We start from the raw sequence: 26,932 nt of genomic DNA, 5'->3' as shown, positions 1-26,932 counted from the left end.
AGGGCTGGGCCAGCCTCGGCTCCCCTCTTGCCGGCTATGAACGTGGACTATGGCCTTTTCTCTGGGGTCTCCCCATCTGAGGCCAGGAGGTCTGATTACATCCCTAAGGTCCTTCAGGCAACCACATTCTCAGACTCCTTGCCTGGGCGGGAGCTCACACTTGTGACAACACACCTGACATTCAACATGGAAAACCAAGCCATACACTACGAAGAGGTTTGCAAATCAATGAGAGGAAAACTGAGCGAATCCTATCTGTGTTATAAATTCACCCAAGTTCAACTAAAAAACATTGATATTCTGATGTACAAACTACTCAAATAAGCAAGACACCCGTCCTCACAACCACACACATGCAAATTAGAACAACTACTACAAAATTAGCAAAAATTTAAAGGGTATGATCCAAATGCTGAGAAGGTTGTGGTAAAACTAATGTTCTCAAACCATCTTGGCAGTGAGGATAAATAAGCCTTTAGAAAACAATTTCTCTTATTTTTCTCTTCTCTGATCCAGCAACCAAGAGCTTGGAATTTATCCTAAGAAAATAATTCAAAGCACTCAAAAACAGTTGCATAGAGAAAAATTCTTATGGCAGCAGTATTTATAATCATGATAAATTAGGGGCAAATCGAAATGCAGGAAAATGGGCAATAGAGTGTAACAATTTAACAATCAGTGTGTGGTGCCATTAGAAAAATGCTGACTTTGTGCTGGAGTCAACAAAATATTTGATGGTCAACAAATATTTGACCATCAACAAGATATTTGATGGTCAGCATTCACCGAGCCTCACGGCTCAGGACCTCTCTTCAGCACTCAGAATACTGGAGTGAGCGCATTTTAATTTTAATAATAATGACCATCATGTATACGTATGGAAAAAGCCTGGCAAAGAGAAAAATGTATTATAATGCCGGCACTGAAGTCATTTCCCCTTTCCATTTTGTTCTTTATCATCACAACCCAGTTTGCAATAAGTGAGAACGCAGAGGGAGAGGAAACAAGCCACTGCCTCTTGACACATTTCACGTGGCCCGAAGGGCTGCAGCTATTTACCACAAGAACCCACAGCACAGGAGGCCCAAGGTCAGACCAATGTCATGGCTATTTTGGGCTCCACTCCAGGCGCTCTCTGTGGCTGGCAAGCTCTCCTTGTGCCATGGAGCTTGGAAAGGGCATGAGTCACCCTTTCCCAGAAGCTTCCTCCGTGGGGCACGCAAAGGAGGGGACACAGTGACAGGGAGATGCACGGCAGGAGGGGCAGTCCCAGGTGCCACCAGGTTCCCTCCGCCCTGGGATATCCCCTCTCCCGGGAGAAGCAGGATCACCGAGACTGTTCCTGGCGCTGAGATGCCCTGTGTCAGGGGAAGGATCCCACCTTCTTCCTCCAGGAGGAAGAGGTAACCACGGACTCCCTGCAGGACAAGGTGACGGTCACTCTGAACACAACAGGATCGCATCCCACGCATGACTCCCTGTGTTCTACCAGCTGGAGAGCACAGGAAATGGCCCTGGGGGCCCCAGTGAGCCCTGGTCAGGGTGGTGCTGTCACGAAGGATTGCAGCCCAGAGGTGTCACATCTAAAGCACCTTGCAAAGATTGCTGGGGTCCACTGCGTGAGACCTCACAGCTCCCCAACACCAGCAACCAGTATAGGTCTGGCTGGCTACAGGAATGAGGGGAGACAGACCCGTGGCTTAGACTTTTGGTCTCTGGGGCTGTCTTGAAATAAGTGACCTTGGTCAATTGTTGTAACTTGTTTTTGTCCAGCTATCAGGTGACATAATCACGAATGCTTTCCAAGAACAGTACGCCTCACTGAAATAGAAAAATCTCTTGACCCACAGCTAAACAAACAATAGCCAAAGAAGGAAGAAAAGACTGAACTACATGGAAGAAGCATGAACCATCCACAGACCCAACCCAGCCCACCTCCCTGGGCATCAGTCTCCATCCTGGCAGAGCCTCAGAATCACAGGGTGTGGGGGCCACTCCCTCACCCCACCTGCCACAAATATCAGCCTCTTCCACCTATATTTGTTCAATGCTTTCAATGTTCCCCAGAGGCACTCCACTTCCCCACTGCAGTCGCAGGTCGGAGAGGAACCCCAGTGAGCCAGGGGCTGCCGTGTGCTGCAGAGTCCACCCTCCAGCATCCAGGTCAGATCATGATCAGTGACCATACAGCACAAAAGCACCCTGCTGTTCCTCTGATGCGCATGCTACAGGACCTCAAGGAGTTTCATCTCTCTGCTAGGGGCTGCACAGCTCAGCCCTAAAGCTCCTGACAAATCAATCCACTCAACACTTCCTGGCTGGGTGACAAGTGAGCTTGCCTTAGAAGCAGGAAGAGATTTTTGGCTGTTTGCGGCTATGAAGCGATGGTGGTTCCAATGAATGAATATATGTCAAATTAAAGACGTGTCATCAATGTCCTTTTCGATGCCTGTATGTTCAGGCAGCTGTTCAGATGTGGATTTATATTCACCAGTGTGGATCCAGGGCAACATGCAGGCCAGTAGAATCAAAGAAATCTATTACTGTAGTTTGTGCAATGAAGTAAGAGCAGAAGCAACAGCCGTGAAAGCAAGACAGGGAAGCAGGCTCGGGCATAACATTTCATTTGCATGTAGTCCTCTGTGGAATATTTTCTAGAAGCTAAATTTAAAAATAAAATAGTCAAAAAGGTCCTCATATAAAAAGATACTGATGATTGTAACGAAATGGTTTTCTTAAAAGGCTCCAGAAGACAAATGTTGACACACCTTTTTAAGATGACTCCAACCCCCTGAAGCCATGCCTGGAATCACTTCAGTCTGCTCTGGCTGGAGCAGACTGAAGGTGAAGGTCAGAGCACTCAGGTGACGCAGGAACAGAGTGTCACAACCTAGAGACACCACAGTCAATTTGCCCCTGATGGTCCCTCTCCCTCAAATGCTGTGCCCCAAAGGGCTTCTGGCAGGCATAGGACCTGCTCACTGCTGAATTCTCTGAAGAGCACAGCAAGTGCCAATGCCCAACCTGATAATCTCAACAGGATCCTTGGGCCGCTGCAGTTCCTGGCAGGGACAGTGTATGCTGAATAGGCTGACGTACTCCCTCAGATCCAGAAGCAGGGGAATCTTCAGGCCTGCAGAGGTTGCTGTCGCTGGGACTGTCAAGATGATGGTGGCCCTGGCCTCTTCCTCCACTATCGGGCAAGGTCCTCGGTCACCCCAGGATGCCTGCCTGCTGGAGGCTGGCTCCCCCAGATGGAGCATGTCTATACTGCCACTGAGGCTGCATTCTGCATCTTTCAGTAAGGACAGAAGATGAGACAGCAGTACTGCAGGCAGACAGTGTCCCGCCTTCGGAGTGTACAGTGTAATGGTGGCTCTTACAACAGATGGGCTCTCTGAGTCCATGAAATACAATGGTCAGGCTGCCTTGTGCAGAGTCCACAGGGACGGTGACTGTCTCCTTGGGGAGAGGGCCCCCATCCAGGCCCTCCTGCTACCTTCAGCAATTACTCAGATCAAGTGAGTGAGAACTTGGGATCCTCAAGTCAGGAGCAGTAGGTAGAAAATGACACAATCGGGACCCAAAGAGATGCTGGCAGCCTTCCATGGTGGGCTGAGTGTAAAAGATGCCTCTGGTTTGGGGGGTAGTAATTTTACGGTGCTTGCAGTTACACGCCTTCCATATGCCATGTGCGTGGGGCGACGGCGTGGTTTCTGTCCTTGGATGATTCATAAGTTATTAGGGACGTATGACCCAAGTGGCACAAAATCTGCTGGGGGTCAGTGTGTCCACAATGACAAAAAATACTCCAAGCTGACCTCTGGCCACTCTGACACAAAGTGCTTCATCCAACAAGGGGCTGACGGTGGCTTCAAGTCTGCTCCCGCATCAGGCAGCTCCTAGAACTTGCTGTGCAATCCCACCCCTGTGAGGAACAGGCTCGCTCAGAGCAGCGAAGCTGAGTCCACACGCCCTAGAGCCACACCCACTGTTTTCAGTCCTGACGCCCAAAGCATACCCAGAGAAGTCATCATTTTAGGAAAGACAATGAACTTGCAAAGACACCTAATTTAATAAATGCCTGAAAGGCTTTTTTAAACAGAAAGGGGAAAAGCAAGAGTTACTGAGAACTTGGAGAACAGCCAAAACATAGAAGAGTGAAAACAGAAGCCCACCTGATAATCACGTTGTGTGAGCGATGGAGAGAAAGTCCAGGGTGTTTTCTGTGGGGACAGGCAATGTGGGAGACAGGAAATTAGAAAGTTTTGAGGCGAGGCCCCGAAGCCGAGACCTCTGAAGGTCCCATGTGGCTCCTGAGGGGAGGACCCCGCCTCAGGGTGGAATGCCAGCCAGGAGCACCTCCACCCTCCCAGGAACCACCTCTAGTGTCATGCCTTTCCCATCCACAGATAACCTTTTATGAGGCTCCAGGCAGGATTTTCTCCGCCACAGTTGTCATAATAGTTTCCTCTGAAGATAACCCCTGGTTTATGACCTCCGGGAAGAAGGAAATATCTAAAATGGTTCACAGTTCACTGGAAATGAAGATAAGGGACCACCTGTTGGTTCCCCAACACATAGAATAAGACGGGGTGAGTTCTCCTCCAAACTTCCTAACAAACCGTGACTTTGTTGGCGCCATCTCTAAACCATGGTAACAGTGGTTTAGAGCCAGGAGGCATTGGGAAAAAGCAGTGAAAAGACCAATTCCCTCCCTCAGAGAGCATCAATCTCGTGAATCTGCCTCTGGGACTCAGCAACAGGGCAGAATTCTCCACAGCAAATCCCATTTCACCACATTGCCCAAGCCAGAGGGTCCAGGAGTTCAATTAGCCCCAAGCAGACCGGGGAGAAAGAAGGAGGAGAATGAAGATCACAAACAAATAGCTTGTCCATAGTCTCCGTCTCAGCAGGGTCCTTAGAAGTGGCCCTGCGAACACGCAGGCAGGGAAGCTTTGCAGTGTGGGGGCTCACAGGTATCTAGCAGCACCCCCAGGGCTCCACCCACGAGGTGCCAAAAGTGTGCCCTGGTTGTGATGATGGAAAATGTGTGCAGGCATCGTCCCTAGTTGACAATGCCCGATCGCTATTAACTGAGAACAGCAACACCAGAGAATCACAGTCCTGCTTGTTGCTTCCTACGGAAGGCCCTTCTCTGTTCAGTGTCATTGTCACCCCAAACCAAACCCAGTAAAAAGTAATCAGGTTGGACCTCTGACAAGACATGATGTCAGTATTGTCAGTACACGATAATACAGTGTATGGCGGGAAACATTAATGATTTTGGTCACAAGGAATCTCGCTCGTTGATTTCCTCTGATTCAAACTGGTCTCGAATGGCACCGACGATTCAGTTGTCCTGGGAACACAAAGAGGATGTCAAAGGTTTCCTTTGCTCAGCCGAGTTCATCTGCACAGTGGGCAAATACTAAGAATTCATGGTGTGCCAGGTGCTGTTCCGGACGAACAAGACAAAAGCCCAGGCCATAGGGGAGCTTCTGTGCCCATCCCAGGATAAAGGGGAAAACAGTGACACCCTAAAGTCAGAAGGTGCAACCAATGGAATATATGTGCTCATGGATTAAACTGTGCCGTCCAACCCGGAGCTACTTGCCAAACGTGTGGCTAAGTCCCTGAAGTGGGGTCCATGCAAAGTGAGACGAGTGGACAGTAGTGGCTCCAGACTTAATGCAAAAAGAGAAAGTATGTGTCTCATGGGTAACGGTTACGATGATCAGATGTGGAAATGGTCATATTTTGGATTAGGTACAATCTATCAGAATTAATTTTGCCCTATTTCCTTTACTCCCGTCATATGGCTGCTACAAACTGAAGGTCACACTGGCAACAGTAATGTGTTTCTGCAGGTCAGCACTGGGAAGGACCAGCCTGACAAACCACAGAAGGCCACCATCAACTGGGGGAGCAAGGTGCCCGCCCCAGGAAACGGCAAATGCTGGCTCTGCATGGACGTGAACCTGGCTCACTGGAGCACCGGAGGCAGCATGCGCAAGGAAGGGAGGGGCTGAGGCTGGGAGGGCCCAGGGTGGCACCTGCAGAGCCTGAAGGTCCAGTTAAGGAGTTGGCCACAGGTGTGGCCTGGGGGGTAGCATCAGGAAATGCCACACCCAGAGTTAGAGCTCGCCAAGGCACTGAGCTCCCATGGCCGTGTGGACAGAGGACAGAGAGGCCGCCCAGAGCAGAGGAGGGAACACCAGGCGGAGTCGCCCACCTCCTGGGGCCCCTCAGCTTCGGGCCGCTCCAGAGCACTGGGTGTCGTTACTCACAAGAAGACAGGGGACAACGAAAAAGGTTCTACTTTCCCTCAGGATACAGGAATCTGGCTGATTCTGCTTACATTAAAATTTGATTACGTAGAATGCCTCTCTCCTCCACAAGAGCAGATAAATGAAGTATTTTTCAGAATCCCCATTGTGCCTCAGGATTCCAAGAGTGAGTTTGCTGTTTAATGAAGCTCAGCATTACCTACTTCTCTAAGAGAGGGGGATCTGCTCCCCTTTACCAACTGATTTCCTATTTCCTTTGTACCAGCACACCAATTAAGCTTTTAAAAATCGGGGAGAGGAAGGTCTCAGGTTTGTCATTGTTTTGATCTCACTGAATTCTTTTACATCATCCGTGATGTTTACTATGAACTCAAAATTCGGTTTCTTTCTCTTGTGAGATTTTTCACCCTTTGTGGGGGTGGGGTCCTGTTTTTTCATCTTAGCTTCATAGGTTTGCCCCCAAGTCCCTAACTTGAGGATATCAGCTGCATAGAAGCCATAGAAGCTCATTTTCTCTGGCATTTTCCATTTGCTTGGCTGTTTTTCCTGGCCCTGTGGTCATTTTTGCTACTGGTGAGTCACTTCTGAGTCACGCTGGCTGCCTGCGAGGCACTGGCCAGGACAAGGCGCCCCCACACACACCTGGGGGGCAGGTGATGCCGAGGAAGAGTGACAGCAGAGGCACTGGAGGTCCTGAGCTGACCAGGCAGTTAGGGGAACAAATAATCCCCACTCTCTTTTTTTCCCCTTCAAAACTGCCATTTCTCCCCACATTTGCTGGAGAGCATTCTCATGCGGAATCAGGTCTGGCCACCCGCCTGGGCCTTTAGGAGGCAGGAGAACAGTTCTGCAGAGTCCTGCCGGCCTCAAACACAAAGGCAGGTGTTTCTTATAAAGGGTCCATCCTCAATTGTACAACTTGGACCTTCATGCCCACGCTGCGTTTGGACCACTCTTCCAAAGGTGAGGAGAAACTGCTTTCCCCAGTGACTGCCAACTGTCCCGGGCCGGGGGAGACCCGGGAGATGCCAACCAAATGCCATGTGGTACCTGGACCACGTCCTGGGACAGAAGGGCAGGCTGCCTGGGGCTGAGTGCCAGCTCTACCTGTCCCCACGTCAGTTTTCTCTTCTGAGACATGGGGATGGTCACAGAGGCTGCCCCATAATGGTCTTGTAAGATGAAAGCCCGCCGAGCACCCAGCATGTTGCTGGGTGGGGCACAGAACAAACCCAGTAAATCTGCGCTACAGCCACCACTGTGTACCCTGGGATGGAACGTAAACTGCCCTTACTCTTCTCCAGAGTGTGCTCTGTACCTGCCTCCTTGTTGGGGCAAACCCTGAAGTTTAAGGAGTTGGCTCTGGAAACCACCCCATAAGTAAAACACAGTCCCCATACTTGGCCTCAAAGGCTCAGATTTTGCCATTAGGTTCATTTCTTCTAAGAGCCTTCCTTCCAAGGAGAAACTGATGGGCAAAGGTACTGTCGACAGCTCGTAAGAGTGGGAGCAGATCAGCCAATCAGGAACCCCATGGAAAGGGGTTCTGAAAAGGCAGGAGGAAGGATGGAGAGGGGGCTGAAGCCTGGCCACAGGGCATGGGGTGGCACACAGGGACAGTGAAGGACATTGGATCTCTGGAAGGAGACACAAGACACTGGTAGTGCTGGGTGCCTCCAGGCAAAGAGACAAAAACTGCATTTCACTGGATCTTTCTACATTGTTGACATTTGCACTATCTACACATATCGCCTAGTCAAAAAACATCTTGCTGGTCACCCACCCTGCTCTTTCCCCCAATCCCCAAAATGAGAAAAGCTGCACTAGGAACTCCTGGATGGCTCATTGGTAGAACATCAGCAATATGTTCTGGGCCAAAATCTGAGAGACTGAAACCCCAAACTCTCAAAACTGGGCTAAAAGGCCCTCAGAGTCCATGGAGATGTTCAGCAAGGAGGATGCTCCTTCTAACCTGGTGGCTTCCCATCGGGCCGTGCTTCCTGACAATGAGCCATCCCCCACATTAAGCCACAAGGACAGGGATGGGGTGAAGTGAAACACCACGGATGCAAGGAACCCCTCTGGGACCCTGTAGAGCTTGGGGAGAAATCCTGCACCTCTGACCTGAGCCGGCGCAGCCTGTGAGACCCCATGACCAGCAGGCATGGCTTCACACCGGAGGGGGGGTGGTGCAGGAGACTTACGGGTCCTGCACAGCCCAGGGCAAGCAGCTCAGCTGCTCACGGCCTCACTCTCTTCACCTGTGACACATACATCACCACTCACCTTGCCAGCTGTGAAGACCAGGGATGCTTTATGTACAAATAGCCAAATCCACGTCATTATCCCTAAAAATAACCCAGCGCCTCCTGCCAAGTCTCCCTTTAAAAGGCCACTGAATCTTGATGTGTTGAATTGTGTCCCCTAAAAAGCTCTTTTGAAGCCAGAACCCCCAGAACCTGTGAACCTGACCTTATTTGGAAATAGGGCCTTTGCAGATTTAAAGTCATAATGAAATAGGGTGGGCTCTAAATCCATTTGTTTTGTGTTCTTATTTAAGAAGAGAAGAAACAGAGGTACACAGCAGGAAGCTAACATGAAGACACCCAGGAGAAGGCAGCCACATGACGACAGAGGTGGAGATGAGAACTCGAAGCAAACCACCAGGGATTGCTGGCAACCACTGGGGTCTGGGAGAGAGGAGCCCCCAGAAGGACCCAACATCCCACATGCCAGAACTGTGAGAGAATCAATGTCTATTGTTTCCAACCCCTGCCCCTTTGTTACTTGTTACAGCAATAGTAGGAAATGAATACAAAGTTACCCAGATTTACCCTCTCCCTAATGCTTGAATTCTCTTGCTCAATAGTTGGTTAGCCAGCCTATGTTTGACTGTGTCTAGTAAAAGACAACTAATTTAAGATACACAGATGCAGTAAGCAATACCATCTCTGGAGAGGTCTGACTGTCATAAAAATCATTTAATAACTATTTATTGAACACCTGGTATACAGCAGGCACTGGTGGAGGCACTGTTGACATGGGGAACAAACAAAAATTCTCAAAATCATGTCTGAGATTGTTATGAAGAAAATAACACAGGGTCTCCCCTGGTGGCGCAGTGGTTGAGCGCTGGGCTGCAAAGCTGCCTGCAGCCTCTGCGTTGCCGATTCGATCCCCAGCTGCCGGCAAGGGTCCCACATGGCACGCAGACCTCTCCTGCCACGCCTGCTGCTCCCCTCAGCAGTGTATTTCATCAGTCTGCCCGTTCTGTTCCCCTCTCTGGCTCTGGTGAATTCTCTCACCCTCCCGCACTTCTGACTGTACCCAGTGCTTGTATAAATAAATAAATAAATCTTTAAAAAAAAAAGAATTTAAAAAAAAGAAAGAAAATAACACAATGGATAAAATGAGTGGGCCAAAAGGAATTTTTGTGATAATTAGAGAAGGTCTTGCTAAGGATATGCTATTGCAGCAGTGACCTAATGATGTGGAGCCATAGGAAACCTGGCAGGAGAAATAGCATGTGCAAAGTCCCTGTGGCAGGTGTGCTGAAAGCACAGAGGGCAGGCAGAACAAACATGATTGAGAGAGTGGTAGTTAATGAAGCAGGAGAAACAAGCAAGATCAGTCAGCCTGCCCAGCAGACGAAGGTACATTAGACCTCAAGAGTATTGGAGAGCCACCAGACACTATCTGATGGACAGTTTTTAAAAGATCACCCTGGCACATAAAGTTATTAAAACTGAGGTCTTTTTCATTCTAATTTGCTCCTTTGGTTCTTGGAATGATGGGTCTTTACAGAACAAGTTTAATGAATGACAACCCAAACCTTCTGTAAGGATGGCTGCCACGATTTTCAGGCTTAACAGCTCCAGTGCATGTGCCACAATAGCAATTATGAATTAATATACTTGATTTCTTTCTACGTTCTTCATTAAATGGGAAGCCCAGAAAAGAAAATAATTGTCTAAGCATGGAGGAGACAGACCTGCCACCCCCTTACTCCAGCTCTGCCATCTATTTATGTGCCTCAAGATTGTCTTGACATTTAATTCTGTTTCATACTTTGACTGGCTGGAACCTATCTCTGACAACCTCCCCCTGTAGTCCCTTTTGTGATAGTATTAATGCTTGCACTTCCCTATTAATAACTGTGCCCTGTTTGAGGAGGAAAAATGTTACCACAACTCAGTCAATGCCACGTATAAGAAACTGGATAAAATAAACAAAACTACTAGGTCAGCTTCTCAGGTTTCACAACCAAGGTAGCTCTCTTCCAGCTGGAAGACAAAGAATACAATTACAGCAACTGTCCCAAGAATTGCCTTGACCTCTCTTGCTCCACATGGCTGAAGACACCTAGACAATTTGGAAAGAGGAGCACTTGAGCAAAAGCCACTCCCTGCAATCATATTTCCTACTAGATTTCGCAAAGACATAAACAAATCTGAGTAGATGCAGAACATTCTCAAGCTTGGGGCAGGGGAAGTGGTGAAGGCGGGCTGGGTTGACTGAGTGAGCAGCCCAGATGCTGCAAAGAATGCGGGAGAGCCGGGCTGGCTGAGGCAGCACCTAACACCTCACAGGCTCCTTCCCAGCTCGCGGTCCATAGGGAGGACGGCACTGCATCTGGTTCCGGTGGAACTAGAGTAGCAACGGATCCTGGAGCAGTTTACAGAGCCTCAGTACCCTCATTTGCCAGGTGAGAATGACACCACCTATCATTGCAAGGCGAGTGGAGAGATCAATTAAGATTCCTCTTCTGAATGCCCTCTGTAAAAAACTGGCAGAAAGATTTTTACTCCTCCCTCCCTTTGCATTTCTTTCCCATTGCTGGTGCATCTGATTTTTCAGGGCTTAAAAAAAAATCTTCCCAGCCAGGTTTTGCTGTTTCTTTTAATCCAATTATTTTCTTTTCTGAGGAAGAAGGCTGAAGGTGGGGGAGAGAAAGGAGGGAAGGGAGAGATGATTCATTCCATCCTAAACCTTTCCTAAAGACAATCCTAAAAGAAGTCCCCTCACAGCCATTTGAGCTTGACCATCAAGCAGTTCACCTCAAAAAACCAATATGAGCTTCTTGGAGAGAGAACCACACTTAGATCTGTGAGGATGATCTAAGGTTTGTGAGGGACTCCACTGGCTGAATAGGTTTTCATTGTCTTCAGTTGTTACACTCAAATAACACAAAATATCTTTACAGTAACTGACAACACCCCCAAAAAAGAGCAATGCTGCAAAACAAACAAACAAACAAACAAACAAGCAAACAAACAAGGGCAGTTATTCCAGAACCACACTAGAAGCTGCAGACGATGTGTGCTCACTAAGAGTGTCAGTGTGAGTCCCCAGTCACCGCCATTTCTTTAATGGAAAAAGAAAATTTCATGAGTCAACTTTTTCATTGTGAGCGGATCTCAATAGCCTGTCACCCTGTGCTTCAAATGCGTAAGCAGCCTATTTCTGAATAAGTAGAAATAAAAACCAGTGACAGCAAAGGGAGAGCCTGAATAATGGGGAGGGCAGATACTTCCAAACAGAAATTCAGGAAGGAGTGTTCATGCCTAATGCCATCCAAGTTTTTCCCCCTTGCTTAATTCAGTGTTAAGCATTTCAGCTGCCCTGATTGAGCTGGAAGGAGGGGGTGCCTCTAATCAAAGGAATCGGAAACATCAGCTTTGGGTGACCATGGTCTCAATGGCAGGCGGGTGAAAGCATACTGGCCCCTGACAGCTGTCAGCTTGCGGGGAACACTGACTCACCAGTGAACCGCCACGTCAGGGCAGCTCACCTGTGCCAGCTCCCAGCTCTTGCTCATTCTGCAGGTTGGCACCCATGCCCAGCACCTAAGTCGAGTTAGAGGAGCTGGCCAGGGCCCACTACAAAGCCCCCTCTCCCCAATCCTATCCACCTGCCCCCTAGGGCAGCAGAAATCCCTACAAGGGGAAAACGCGCCCAGCTCCAGGAAGACTACATCCTGTCCGGTCCCTGCCCCCCACCAGCTGCCAGGCTTCCAACACCGCCTAGTATGGCGGGCAGCTCTGCGAACCTCGAGACGTGAGCAGGGGGCGTCCGGGAAAGGCACAGGCAGAGCTGCCAGGGCGGCACCCCCACCCCAGGCGCCTCTTCTCCCGCTCCCCCGCGCCCCAAACATTGCATGTAGGCCACTCAGGAGCAGCGAGGCAGCAAACTTAGCACCCAACACACAAGCACGACTGGCATAATCTCCCCACCCCGGCGCCCGGCGCCCCTCCCCAGCATGCCCTTCCAGAAATTGGGGACCTCTGCTCCCCTCACCCCCAGACCCAGGAACCGGCTCCATCCCAAAGCCCCTCGGCGAGTCCAGCTGACCCCGGGAGGACGCCCCGCCGCGACCCCCAGGCCCCGCACTCCCGCCTCGCGCCCCCGCCAGCACGCGCGCGCCCTGCAGCACCCCCGAGGCTCCGGGCCGCGACCCCCCATCCCACCGCCCCTTCCTCCGCCCGCCGCCCCGCGCAGAACCCGGCACGCCCTCCCTTCCGCGCGGGGCGGCAGCCCCTCTCACCGCGGCAGGCGCCGGCCGGCGGGCTGAACCCGAGCGAGCCGAGCGGGATGGCTTGGCTGGGCGGCCACGGTGCCAGTCCCAGAGCCCGGTCCTCGCGGGGGGCTGGCCACCGGCTGTCAGTCAGCGCCTCGCCCCGCCCCCGGCCCTGTCTGCGCAGGTGCGAGGCCGCGCGGGGGGGGGGGTGTCACGTGACTGGGCGGGCCCGCGCTGGGGCCCTGCGCCCGAGAGCGCGTCGCACGGCGACGCGGCGGGTGCGCCCGGGTGTCCCGCAGCCGGCGACGCGGGGCCGGCCCCGAACTTGCTGCGCTCCCGGAGCCGGGAGAGGGGTGGGCCGTGGTGTCCGCGGCTGGTTGGGCGATTTGGTGACGCTGGCGTTGCGTGGGCCTTAGTCTCCCCATCTTTATTTTTTTAATAGTTGTTTTTTCTTTTTTTAAGATTTATTTATTTATTTATACAAGTACTGAGTACAGTCAGAAGCGCGGGAGGGTGAGAGAATTCACCAGAGCCAGAGCGGGGAGCAGAGCAGGCAGAAGGACCGAAGTACACTTCTGAGGGGAGCAGTGGGAGGCAGGAGAGGTCTGCGCGCCATGCGGGACCCTCCTCCGGAGGCCGGGGAGCAGCCGGGGATCGAACCTGCGCTGCAGAGGCTGCGGGCAGCTTTGCAAGCCAGCGCTCAACCGCTGTGCCACCGGGGAGGCCCAGTCTCCCCATCTTTAAAGCCAGGAGTTTGGGCGAAGTCGTGACACTGACCAACCTACTTGTAAAATAAGCCAGGCAGGGTGCGCGGAAGGGCTTCGTGAAGCCCCTTTATTTTTGTAAGCGTGCATCTTCCAGGCGGGTAGAGTCCACCTCAGCTGCTCCAAAAGTTGTAGGCGGGTCTTCTGAGCAAACTCTGTGCACACGACCTTCAGACCACTGGTTTCTCGCACATCTCTTCGCTTAAAAAATAAAGGTAAAAATAAGAATGTCACCTTTTTTTAGTTCTAGGGAAAGGAAGTATAGAAATGTAAACTGACACCCCCTCTCAGTAATGTTGGGATTATGTCCAGTTTGGCTTCAGTGCCTAGCGAAATTCAGAATCTCCTTCCCAAGTGTGGGCCTTGAGACCTCAAATTCTCTGAAAGACATTTCCAGCTACATTGCAGAGCTACAGTGCTCCTTCTAGCGGCTGCTGGTATGAAAGAATAAAGTCCCCTCCTCTTTTAGTAAATCCAGTGGCATCTGAAATAGGGCTGAATGTCCATTTCAGAATGCTGGGTGTTGGCTGAAGTCCTAGGAGTAAATACAGGAGGAGCTGCTGTCCTGCCACCAAGCAGAAAAGATGTCAATAGGGACTGATGAGCAGGTTTACCCTGTGTGTCAAGTGTGGAGCTGCTGTTCCTGGTGAAGAGGCCCTGGTGAAGTTAAGACTTGGTCAGACACTTTAAGGGAATAAGGTGGAGGCAGAAGCTGGGACCTGGAGTTTCACAAGTTATGCGGTCTGCAGTGCCATAGCTGCTTCTGGTCCATTCCAGACTTGCCTGACCTGCTTGGTGTAGTCATGTCAGAGAAACTGGATCTCCAGGGGTTTTAAGCTTGTTGTGAACTAGGTATAAGGTTAACTATCATTTCCACGTTGGGCACTAGAGATAGGTGGGCATGCCCTTGATCCCTGTAAGGCTCTGCCCTGTGTCCAGCAGAATATGAGCCCCATCTTGCAGATAGTATGGGAACAAAGAAGGATTGTACCTGTGGCTAAAGGAGGTCCACCCCCAGTCCTGGGAGTGAACTTGGCACAAGACATTAACTTATGCTCTGACCTAAGTCTGGTGATGTCAGCTACTCAGGAATATTGAAAAATCTAAGCACATCCAGGGTCAGATTTTCTTTGGGGGAAATATTCTTCTAAAGAGAGTCATAGTGCCCTCTCTTTCTCTCTCATTATAGGTTTTCTGACCTTGCCAGAAGTTGAAGAAAGGCAGAGGCCATGACCATTCTTGAAAAAGAAGAAGAAAGTAAGTTCTGCAAAGCATTAACCAATGAACTTGACACAGGGCCTGAGAAAACTCAGGACAGTTTGCTCACAAAAAATTATTAGTGACCCCTCAGAGGAGGAAGCCCCAATAACAAACCAAATCATACTAAGCTAGCCTTATTTCTGTTGTGAAATGTGTAGAACAAATTAAACAACTATGGTAAAAATAGTGTATCTGGACCCAGAAGATGTACTTACCAGGATTCTCTCGATTATAGTGACATAACTCAATTTAAATGGTTTTTTTGTTGTTTGTTTTTAAAGAAGGACTATACTGGCTCACATCACTGAAAAGCTCTGGGGGTGAAAAGCTCGGGAGGTTCCAGAATGTAAATGGTATCAGAAATCAGTTTTGCTTTTCTACTCACTGCTTCTCTCTGAGCTGATTTCATTCTCAGATCAGGTGCTCTTTATAAAATGATTTGAAGTTAGCAGTGGAAAAAAAGCATTATCTCCTGCACTATTTCCAGCAAAAGTCCCAGGATGGACCAATATCACCCATATGCTTATCCCCTTGAACCAATCTCTGAGGCTAGGTTATTTAGATAACTGGATTGGCCATATCTGGGGATCAGCCCAACCCAGCTATTTGAGTGGAAAATAGAAAAAGTAGGAGGTACCCAAAACTGAGATGCTTATGTTAGGAGAAGGGGCATAGATTCTGGACAGGCAAGGGAAAGCAACAGATATTTGGGACAAAGCATTTGTTAAGATAGTTTGTGAAATTGTATGAAGAAAAAGGCAGGAGAATAGTTTAGTTATTGGATGGCTGAATCAGTATCCAAAACTACTATTATAGGATGAGTCCAAAAGACCATCATAGGGCCTCCCCGGTGGCGCAGCCATTGAGCACTCGGTTGCGAAGCTGCCTGCGGCCTCTGCGGCACCGGTTCGATCCCTGGCTGCTCCCCAGCCACTGAAGGAGGGTCCCACATGGCGTGTAGACCTTTCTTGCCGCCTGCTGCTCCCCTCAGCAGTGTACTTCGGTCCTTCTGCCTGCTCTGCTCCCCGCTCTGGCTCTGGTGAATTCTCTCACTCTCCCGCACTTCTGACTGTACTCAGTGCATGTATAAACAAAACAAACAAATAAATAAATAAAACATGCCTCTATTTAAAAAAAAAAAGACCATCATATAAGATGAAGACAGTAGTAATGCAACTTAGCCTCAGTTCTGCATTCTGGATGCTCCCCCCATATCCATTTCCCCTACCCTTTTATGATATATGGCCACAAATTTCCTGACTTAACAGAAATTTATTATCTTAGGTTCTAGAGGTCAAGCCCTAAAACTGAGGTGTCAGTGGGGCTGAGACCCTTCTGGAGGCTCTGGGGAAGAATCACTTCCTGTCTTTTCCAGTTTCCAGAAGTGTTACATTTCTCGGCTCATGGCCCTCTCCTCCATCTTCAAAGCCTCTCTCCTTCAATCTGGAATAGTTCCCAGCTTTTTCTTTGTTGTTCAAGACCATGATGTTTGTTTAGAGTAGAGGCCAGTTGTCTTGCAGATTTTTCTGATTCTCCCTTAGAGACTCAGTAGCACATTCTGGGCAGCAGTCCTGCATGACTGGCACGGGTCCTTCTCAGTGCATAACATATCAAGTGTACACACAGCAGCCTGACTCATTCTTGCTGATGCTGTTTGACCACTCTTTGAGAGGGAGATCTAGCTCTGTGGTGAAGGTACATATTCCTGTTTTTGTAAGTAATGAGTGGGGCAGATTTAAAGATCCTCTTGTCTAGCTTCCATGAGATAATGCTATGGTGGTTGCAAAATGTGGAGTTTTCTAAATAGACCGCTTCTCTAAGCAGATATTATTAGTTGACATTTCATCTATGTATTTGTCCTTACCCTTCTCCAATCTGTTCTCCACAAAGCAGCTGGGGTGACCTTTAAAAACCAATGCCTCCCACTGCCCCTGACCAGGCCAGACTCCGTCATCTGGTTGTCAGGACCCTGTGTGACTAAGCCCCTTCCAAGCTCTCAGCCTAGCCTCAAGCCACTCTGTGATGGCCCTCCACACGATGACCCCTTCTAGAACTTCAAACAGTCCATGCTTCTTGCTACCATCGGGCTTCCGTAACTACCCCTTGGTCTGGAGCCTTCCTCCTCTGCCCTTGTCAAATTCCCACATGTCCTACACAGCTCACATCCTAAAGGAGCTTTCTACGGGTGCCCAGTACAGACAATGCTCCTGGTATGTCCTCCTACACACAACATCCTTTTCCTTCTTGGGAGCATGCTATATGTAACTGTGCCCTCACTGGTTCAGTTATACCCTAAGCTTCATCTAGTTTTGCTCATTTATGTGTCTGCAGCACCTAGCATGGTGCCAAGCACATCATAGATCCTCACTTGTACGAACCAACAGGCATTTAAGACAAGGAACTGCCTGGGACAAGAAGAGGACTAGGTTATGGGAGCCATAGAACGAACGGGCAGGTCTTGCTCCTGACATCACTCGCAAGGAGCACACATTAACCTCAGCTTGATGAATCAAAGAACTGTTGGTTATTGGTCAATACCAAAAGCTCACTGGTGTGTCTACCACTTCCTGATGACCGGTGGTGACTGGCACTAGTGGCCAGACCTGTTGATAGGTGACAGGTGACTGATACTCTGGGAATTGTCCACTGCTTCTGATTGTAGGGCACTGCCTCCCGGTGGTGGTGATATCTATTGCTTTCCAGTCCAGCATCTAGTGCTGTCCCTCTGGCATTCAGACTGTTGCTCTGGGTTTCTGTGGTGTCACCTCAGTGGCCCCACCTGTGTGAGTCCATGGACCACTGCTTGCCAATGTGCCACCAGCTCTAGGCCCTCATTGACAGGATGGTGCCATCTTGCATGAGTAGCCTTTGTTCAGGACTACTGGACCCTGCAGACACTCCTTGGGGTGAGACAGCTGGCCACTTGTGGCCTTAGAAACTCTCCTTTTTGAGCAAAGACTATGCATTGGAGCAAAGAAAGTTTGTTCAATAAATGGTGCTGGGAAAACTGGGTCGCTACATGCAAAAGAATGAAGCTTGACCACTACCTCACACCATACACAAAAATCAACTCAAAATGGATTAAAGAACTAGACATAAGACCTGAAACCATAAAATATATAGAAGGAAATATAGGCGAAACACTATGTGATTTGCACATCAAAGATATCTTTACAGACACATCACCCAAAGCAGTGATAGTGAAGGCGAAGATAAACAGCTGGGACTACATCAAATTAAAGAGCTTCTGCACAGCAAAAGAGACAATAACAAAAACAAAGAGAAACCCCACCAACTGGGAGAACATTTTTGCACCCAACACTAATGATAAAGGACTGATCACAAAAATCTGCAAAGAGCTGATGAGACTCAGCAACAACAAAGAAAATAATCCAGTCAAAAAATGGGCAGAAGAGCTAAAAAGAAACTTCTCTGAAGAGGAAATGCAAATGGCCAACAGACATATGAAAAAATGTTCAACATCACTTGTCATCAGGGAAATGCAAATCAAAACTACCATGAGATACCATCTCACACCAGTGAGAATGGCACATATTAAAAAAACTAGCAACAACAAATGTTGGCGAGGATGTGGAGAAAAAGGAACTCTTGTGCACTGTTGGTGGGAATGCAAACTGGTCCAACCACTATGGAGAGCTGTGTGGAGATTTCTGGACCTACTAAACATAGAGCTTCCATATGATCCAGCAATTCCACTCCTAGGTATTTACCCAAAGGACACAGAAACATCCATTCCAAAGAGCACCTGCACTCCTATGTTTATAGCAGCACTGTTTACAATAGCTAAGCTTTGGAAACAACCCAAATGCCCAAAAATAGATGACTGGATCAAGAAGATGTGGTACATATATACCATGGAATATTACTCAGCATTCAAAAAAGATAAACACATGCAATTTGCAGCAACATGGATGGCACTGGAAGGGATCATGCTCAGCGAAATAAGCCAAAAAGAAAAAGAAAAATACCGGATGGTCTCACTCATAGCAGGAATCTAGAAAACTTAAATAAGGGACCAGGAAAACGAATAACTATAAGAAAGTGAAAATCAAAATCAACAAAAAACTACGAACCAGAGACACTTTTAGGGGGGCGGGGGTGGGAGGGGAGGGATTGGGGTCAGAATGGGGGGGCTGCAATTGTATGGGGAATATAAAAATAAAATTTATTATTAAAAAAAAAGAGTAAAAAAAAAAAAAAAAGAAACTCTCCTTTTTCTCAATCTCCCGTTTGTCAAATAAACAACATTGTTGTTCCCTGAGCTGGAATGGTCTTGCAATTGTGAGAGACCCACAGTGTGAGAGCCCACAGACAGTGACTTGTACCCACCTTGGTACTGTTTTTGATGCTGTTTTCTCATTGTTATACAACCTCTCTTTTATACAAATACACAGTTTCACATAGTAGACTTAATATGCCTTGAGGACCATGCATATGAATTCATAAAAATCTGCCTCTTTCTCTTTTTACTGTTGCACAGCAGCCTTCCATCTGTGTGTACAAGATACTTTATTGAATATATTGACTGGCACATGGGTGAAGCCAGCTTTTTGCTTCTACCAATATGCTGCTGTAAATACTCAAGTGCAAACATCTTTGTGCACTTGGGTGAGTCTGTGGGACACATTCCTAAGAGTAGAATGACTGGGTCAAAGGACATATACACTTATACTTTTGTGATTCCTATTGCTATTTAAGGCTAGCTTGCTCTGCAGAGAGCTGTTGGAATTTACAATGGCTCCAATTTGGTCCGACTTGCAACATGGAGTATTACCAAATGTTTATCTTTGTCCACTTACTGGGTAAAAAATGACATCTCCTGGCATCTTCATCAGAGCATCTTTTCACAACCGAGAATCTCCAATTTAAAAGCTATTTCATGGGATGAATGGGGAGCTGGCAACTAGCTCATGAAGGGTAAAGAGAATTAATGCTGCAGATGAGATGTTCCTATCCCTCTGAGGTCTTCCCGTGTAGGAGGTTTTATGCTTCTAGGGCCTCAGTGAAATCAGAGAGAGGCAGAAAACAATGACTATTGAACCACAGTCTCAAAACAGGAAGAAGCCTTACAAATCAAGTCTATCTCATATTTTAGAGATAAAAAAAGCTGAGGCTTGGAGAGAGGAAATGACTTGCAGAAGACCACATGTCAATTCTGTTTAGAAAAAGATGAAAATCCCTGATAACGGTTGAATTTCTTTCCTCAATGATTGCATCCCTGTTCAATGTTTTAATCAATGATTTTATTGTGTTATTTCCTTTAGCAAGGGTGCAATTTTAAACTTACAATAAACAAGCTGTCCTGGTAATTAAAAACACAGGCATCACAAGCAACTGTGGAGACAAAGGAGATTTATGGGGTGAGGATCCCTGCACTCTTCATTTTTTGCGAGACTTGGAAATGAGTCAAAAAGACTTTTGGGTGTCATCAGTGAACAAATGGGCAGCATCTGGCATGTCTTTGTAGCTTATCTCGCTCTATGGGATCTTTCTTTTTTTCCTTTTTAAAAGGTTATTTATATTGGTTGAAGAGAGTTAAAAGCAACCAACTGGTTCTAGTGCATAGATATTGGACATACAAATTAATCTTGTTGGTGGAAGTTCAATTGACTTCTCTCTCCCTCTGTGGAAGAAGTGTGTGTTTTTTTAATCTATGAAGTAAATTCTTCTCAGCACTATGGGACTGCCTAGCTGTGTCTGCAGTCTCTGAACCTGTTGTATCAGTTTACATACTTTCTCATTAATTAGCGAGTTAAATGAGATCCTTGACATAGGTTTATATTTCTATGAGACATGATTTAATTTTGTTTTAAAGTTATGTTTTTCTTTTTCTTTTTTTAAAGATTTATTTTTTTATGTATGCAAGAGCTGGGGTACAGGCCAGAGATGTGGAGGGGGTGTGTGTGTGTGAGAGGATTCACCAGAGACAGAGTGGGGAACAGAACAGACAGACTGACTGAAACACACTGCTTAGGGGAGCAGGGAGCGAGACAGCAGAGGTCTGTTTCGCCATGTGGGTTTCTCTCTGGCCGACCAGGCATCGAACTCATGCTGCAGAGGCTGTGGAGTGCTTCATAGTGCCTTACGCTATTAGGGAGGCCCCTAAAGTTATTTTTTTAATCTTGCTCATGCAAGGATATCTCAAATTCACCAGTCACTTGCAGTCCTGGTGTTATAGAAAGCTATCCATCATTTTTATAAGCCTAAGCAAAAAAAGAATTGACCACTGGTGCAAAGCCTATCTCATTTTTCTCCCCTGTGGGAACAAATCCCAAAACAGACACCAAAGGAAATCGAAGGCTTGCCAAGAAGTGACTGGATGCATACCGCCATTTTGAATTCAGAAGTACAAGACACGCTAACAAAATCTTAAACGTTTAAAGTGGAATTTTAATGATTAATGCATTGCGCTCCTTACTTCCAAAAGTGTAACTGGAATGAGAGTTTCCGGGACCAAGTGAGAAGGAGAAGTGATTAGCGAGAGGGTGAGTTGCAGGCAGTGAGATAATTACTGCTTTCATCAACGGTACAATTTAGAGAGTGCTTATCACTGCAACAACAGTTTAACTGAGCACCTACTTCCCAGCCCTGGAGAAATTGTCCCAGGAACTCCAAGGAAATAAAAGCAATGTCTACATTCAAAGCACTTAGGAAATCTGGGATGACCTAGCGTCACGACCCTTTGAGAGGGGACCGGACGCCAGAAATAAGATTTCGAATTTGGGGTCTGGTTTCCTCCCCCTGCATTCTGGACGGAGTTTGACAAGCTAACGGCGTGGCTTGGACCTTGCTGCGGCCCGTAGCTCCCATCCGTTCTTTCCCAGCCCCGAGTTTGAATGGATTCCTTTATTTTAGCCAGAGGAGCTTGTGACTACCACCTGCCATCCTCGCGGAACTGCCAGTTTTTCAGAGATTGGGTCCCGGGGTGGGGATCCTGGCCAACAAGTCCCCGCCCATCGCGGCGGAAGCCCCTCCCGGTGGCCGGGGCCGGCGCGGCCGGAAGTGCGCGAGCGCGGCGCCGCTGACCTCGCGCTTTTATTTCCGGGGTCGCGCGCCCCGCACGCCAGGCTGGGTCCTGTGCTCCCGCGGCCGCTCGGTGGCCGCCTCCTTGCGCCTGGCCCGCCTGCACCGAGTCGAGCCCAGCCGAGCCGCGGGGTCCGCTCCGGCCCGGCCATGAGCGCGGCCGCATGATGCGTCCCTGCTTCGGCCGCTGCAGCCGCCGCCGCCGTCGCCGCCGACCGGGAGGAGCCGCAGCGCCCGGCGACCCCGCCCGGGCCCCGGGTGAGTGCGGCGGCGGGCTGCTCACGCCCGGGACCCCGGCCACTCGCGGGCCTCGGCCGCCCGCCCCTCCACCTCCTGACCCCTCTCCTCCACCTTGCCGCGCGCAGGCGACCTTCCCAGTTCCTCGGGGGCACCTCTGTGCTACCTCTGCGCCCACGCTTGCCTTCCCTGCCAGGTGTCTGCTTGCCACCCCGTCGTGGTCCCTCGGGGTAGGGCCCGGAAGGCAGCCCTAGCTTTTTGCCTGACCTTGGGCGTGACGCTGCACTTTCTCGGCCACCGTTTTTCCCTCTAATTACTAACACCTGGGTGGTGGTTAAGGCCGGAGCGAGAGGGGCTGTAACCCCAGGTGTGAGTTGTAAAGAGTTGTTTATAGGCGTCTTTACGATGGGCTTTCCACACGCCGCCCGAGGCTTCGCCATTGCAGCGCTTCTTCCCTCCTTTTAAAGTTCCCGACTTTTTCCTTCTTTGTCCTCCTCCCTTCTTGTCTTCTCTTACCTTCCTCTCACCTTCCTCTCACAGTGATCTTTGGCAGGGCTTGTGGAGCTACTGGGTCAACCTTCTGGACGCTATCTACATCTTTTCTTGCTGCAGCCCAGGGTCATCTCCCGAGGAGTCATTGCGTCTGGGAACGAGTCTCCAGAATACACTAGATTAGCTTCTGAGTAACCAGTTTATTATGGTAGTTAAGTTGACGTGTATGAACTCTTGGTGCAGCTGCCTTGTCACCGCTTTTCCCCTGGTGTATACAGTGCTGCCCAAAAGCATGCTCCAGTGATTGTGTGTGTGCTTAGTGCACATGTATTTACTTATCAGTTTTGTTGTTTTGTCTCACTAGCTGGCTATACATTTCTTCCTCAACTCTTTACCTCAGAGATGCTGAGTTTAGTCTTTCATATTGTGCTGTGGCTTTTATTGCCCTAAAGTCACCTTTTACAAAGTCACTTTGCAAATTAGGGAGTTAGAACTTGCTTAAAGTGAAAGACTCTTGGGATATTGGAAAAGGAAACAGAAGTGTCAGGCTAGTGTTAGTGGTGTTTGAATTGGGTACTTTTTGGAGTCAGACTGGCAGGTTCAAACTGACTTCCAAGTTTAGAGGTGAAGGAAGAGACTGAAAAAGTAATTTCCCAAAGAATTCATTAAACAATTGGAAGTCCTCATGCAGATACCGCCTATCAAGACAGAGTGCGTAAAGAGGTACCCAGAAATATTCTGTCATCAATAGTTCGGAGCCTGCCTCAGATTACAGTGAGTGAATTGGAGCTTTACAGCCTTGCTAATCCATACACTATACAAGCAGAAATTTCTCTGCTAGAAAGGAAGAGCATTAGCATGGATAGAAGGGTCTAGGTGAGAAAGTAGTAAAAGCAACTTTATATGAAAATAAAGCTGACTCAGTCAAAAGGATGGACATACTTTTACTTTCTTGCTGAAACTGTTACCTGCTGATTTGGGACCCTGATATACAAATAATATAATCCTTGTGAATTTGAGGAAGTGGGAAGTGGGAATAAAAATAAAACATGAGGGCCTTCCCGGTGGCGCAGCGGTTGAGTGCTGGGTTGCGAAGCTGCCGACAGCCTCTGCAGCGCCTGTTCCATCCCCGGACGCCGAGCGAGGGTCCCACATGGCACCTCTCCTGCCGCCCACTGCTCCCCTCAGCAGTGTACTTTGGTCTTTCTGCCTGCTCTGCTCTCCCCTCTGGCTCTGGTGAATTCTCTCACCCTCCCGCGCTTCTGACTGTACCCAGTGCTTGTATAAATAAATAAATAAATCTTTAAAAAAAATCATAAATCGAGTGATTTTCCTGATGGTCCCAGAGCTTCCCTCTTTGAATCGGTATTGAATGACTCTACAAGATAGTTTCCCTGGAACAACTTTTTGGTGGTGGTGGGGGGGAGGGAGGGATGTTTCTTAAAAATAATGTTTTAATTATAAATGACATGTTTTAATTAAAATGACACATGCCTGTTTTATAGAGGAGAGCATAAAGTATCAAGCCTAAACACGAGCTCTTCCTCCCTCTTGTCCTCAGTCTGTCTTGTCTGGGGTCAGTGTTAACGATCGCATCTGAGAAGAGTAGGGCAACTGCAGGAGTTAGTCAGCTTCCAAGATTGCCCACGGTTGGTCTCAGCTTCCTGCTCAACTGACACTGCCTGACCTGAAGCTGCTCCCTAGATCCCTTTGTTGGTTTCTCTGCTGCGGCCAGACTCTGCCCTGCTTCCTATTGTTGACCGAAGACAAAGGCCAGGTTAAATTCTTGACTATATACCCTCTTCCGTGGTCCCTTCCTGTTAATATAATTCTTCGCTTTACTACTGTCTCTTCCTGCGAGAGCTCTCTCCACCTTGATTCGGTAGCTGAATATCCACCTACCGAGTATCTACCCTTTGCTACTGAAGAAGAGAGGACTTCCTCCTGGTGGTGATGCTTGGGTCTGTCTGTGATGGGACAGGCACTTAGTCATCTACTATCACTTGCCTTTTTCTCTCACTGACTTCTCCGCCACTATCTGCAAACACACGTTTGTCTTGCTAACCTTAACCCCACCTGCTATTTCATTTCACTCTTGAGGGACTCTTAGCAATGGTCAAATAAGGTGCAGACCCCTATGAGGCCAAAATCTGCCTTACATTGGACAGCACTTGGCAGTTGTGAAAGTGCTTGTCAGTTTCTGGTGCCTGGGTTTCGTGGGTGCTTGGTAAATGTTTGGCTAGTGACTACTTGGCTGGGTGGAGAGTGGGAGTCTTCCAATTGGAGGAACCAGCAGGCCAGAGCATGGTGGCATGCAGGCTGCCGAGGGGCAGGGAATGAGTGCACGCACAGGAGCCGCGAGGACCCAGCCTGGACCCTGGGGCAAGGCTGGAAGGTTTTGTTTGTGGCCTGTGCTGGGATTTTATGGTAACTGAAGCAGGTGGGGTGCCTGTGGGGCACCTGTCCAGGACACTCACCGAGTGGGTAGGGCTGCAGGTGTCACTGGTCCTGCGGGAGAGAGGAGGAGGATCCCTGTGTTTAGGGGCGCTGCCTGAACTGGGCTGGTCAGGGAAGGGAAGAAGAGGCCATCCTGTGAGGCTGGGGGTATGCTTCCTCCCTGCGAGCGGAGAAGGCAATCGGAGAAGGCAATCCCTTGGCAGCACCAGTGCCCAGCACGTAGGGCCAGTCAGGGTACAAAAGCTTCCAGTCTTTCTTGAGACAGGCTTCTTACAGATCATTTCTGTGTGGAAATGTTTTGAATTCTTAGAGTTCCACATTGCCCACATTCACTTTGTTCATTATAGAATGCTGCTTCTGAATCCAGCTCCTCTGAAGTGGGAGCACACTCCTGGAAGAGCAAGTGCTGTGGTGGCCAAACAGTGCAGACTCCGCCCTGTGCTGGCTGTGAACTTGGGCAGGCTACTTCATTTCTCATGCTCCATTTCCCCATCCCTAGAATGAGCTAGTAAAGGCCTTCAGTGCTGGCAGGAGTAAAAGAAATGTAAACAGTGTAATAATGTAAAGCTCCTGGCACAGTGGATGTTCAGTGAATGGTCTTTAATTTTCTAGTATTATGTTGTCATCAGCTTGCAAGTGAGGGCTAAGCAGATTGTTAGTGTGTCCAGTGTCCACAGTATTTTGGGTTTGATGTTTTAAAATTTCCTTTTGTGTTGAACCAGGAGCCCCATAGAGGGGAATATGATGGGAGGCTGGGATTCACTCTTGATTCCAGTTCACCTGTCCAGGACACGCACAGAGCTTTGGCATGCTGGGTTTTTGTTTTTTACTTCTGGATTTAGGTTTCTTGAGGGTTTAGTTACCATGTTGGCATTTTGAGATTATAAGTGCTCTGTTTGGCTTTCAGAGTCAGGAGCTGTTCTAGCACAGCATCGGGGTGAAAGCTTTGGTGCAGGTGTAAACGCCTCTGAGGCTGACTGTGCACCTTGTGCTACAGGGGGTTCCCCTAAAACCAAGACTTCCCCAGAAAAATCCCTGCAAGTGGCTTTCTCTCTTCCTCCCCTTCTCCCTCTCCCCTGGGTCCTCTCATCTTTCTCTCCTGTGCCTTTTCTCCAAGGTTGCCCACACTGTCTCACCCAGTGCCCCTGCCTGCTGGCCCCTTCTGCTCTTCTCCCTGTTCCTGCACATTCCTGAGGGCTTCACATTACTTTGTTTCTCCCTCAAGTCCATTCATTCAACAGCAGTGTACACAATGGTCTGGGGAGCTTCTAAGGTGACACCAGAGGAACCTGACCTCCAGCCAGGGTGGCGATGGTGGGGTGAGGTGGGCAGCTTTACAGCCAGCAGGCCGCCTTTGGGCTTAATCTCACCGCCTGTCAGCTTCCCTTGGAGGGGTGGCAGCATCTGATTGACAGGAAACTTGCTGCCTGGTGGGGCGTGATGTGTAGAGCAGCCACTTTGGGAAGAGGACCTATTAGGATGGGGTCGGCTCTGTGCCCTGATCTGGGCTGGGAGGACAGCTTTGGGTCTGCTTGGAGGCAGAGCCCACAGTATTCCCTGACACCTCAGAGGTGGGGAGCAGGGGGAAAGAGTTAAGTGAGGGGTAAATCCTGTTTTTTGACCTTGGCAAACAGCAAATGGCATCCGGCACTGAGTTGGGAAGAGAGCCACACGGTGCGGCGGGTGCAGGGGCCGTTTGTGTGACCTTCCCACAGCCACACTCTGTGGTACCTGGAGTTTGAGAATTTGCCAGATAAATACTTTTTGATTTACATGGGACTTATCCTAAAAGCTCACATGTAGATAGAGGAGGGCCCCAGAGCAGTTAGCCCTGTGGAGAGGGACCTAGTGAGGGATTGAAAGCAGCTGGT

The 26,932-nt window shown here is 48.9% G+C and overlaps 2 protein-coding genes across 3 annotated transcripts in view; one reads left to right on the top strand and one right to left on the bottom strand.

Moving 5' to 3' along the window:
• The window catches only part of KIAA0513 (KIAA0513 ortholog), a 33,164-nt gene extending 20,267 nt beyond the window's left edge, over positions 1-12,897 (bottom strand). The window contains exon 1 of the mRNA XM_037516283.2: positions 12,835-12,897. The gene's annotated coding sequence lies outside the window, so the exon portion shown is untranslated. The remainder of the gene's footprint in view (positions 1-12,834) is intronic.
• A 9,193-nt stretch (positions 12,898-22,090) lies between these two features.
• The window catches only part of ZDHHC7 (zinc finger DHHC-type palmitoyltransferase 7), a 31,696-nt gene continuing 26,854 nt past the window's right edge, over positions 22,091-26,932 (top strand). For both annotated transcript variants that reach the window (XM_037516278.2, XM_037516281.1), the window contains exon 1: positions 22,091-22,133. The gene's annotated coding sequence lies outside the window, so the exon portion shown is untranslated. The remainder of the gene's footprint in view (positions 22,134-26,932) is intronic.

The sequence above is a fragment of the Talpa occidentalis genome, unplaced genomic scaffold (assembly GCF_014898055.3).
Source record: "Talpa occidentalis isolate TD23 unplaced genomic scaffold, MPIMG_talOcc4v2.1 talOcc4.17, whole genome shotgun sequence".
In the NCBI taxonomy this organism is placed as follows: Eukaryota; Metazoa; Chordata; class Mammalia; order Eulipotyphla; family Talpidae; genus Talpa; species Talpa occidentalis.
This window is presented reverse-complemented; position numbering and strand designations above follow the sequence as displayed.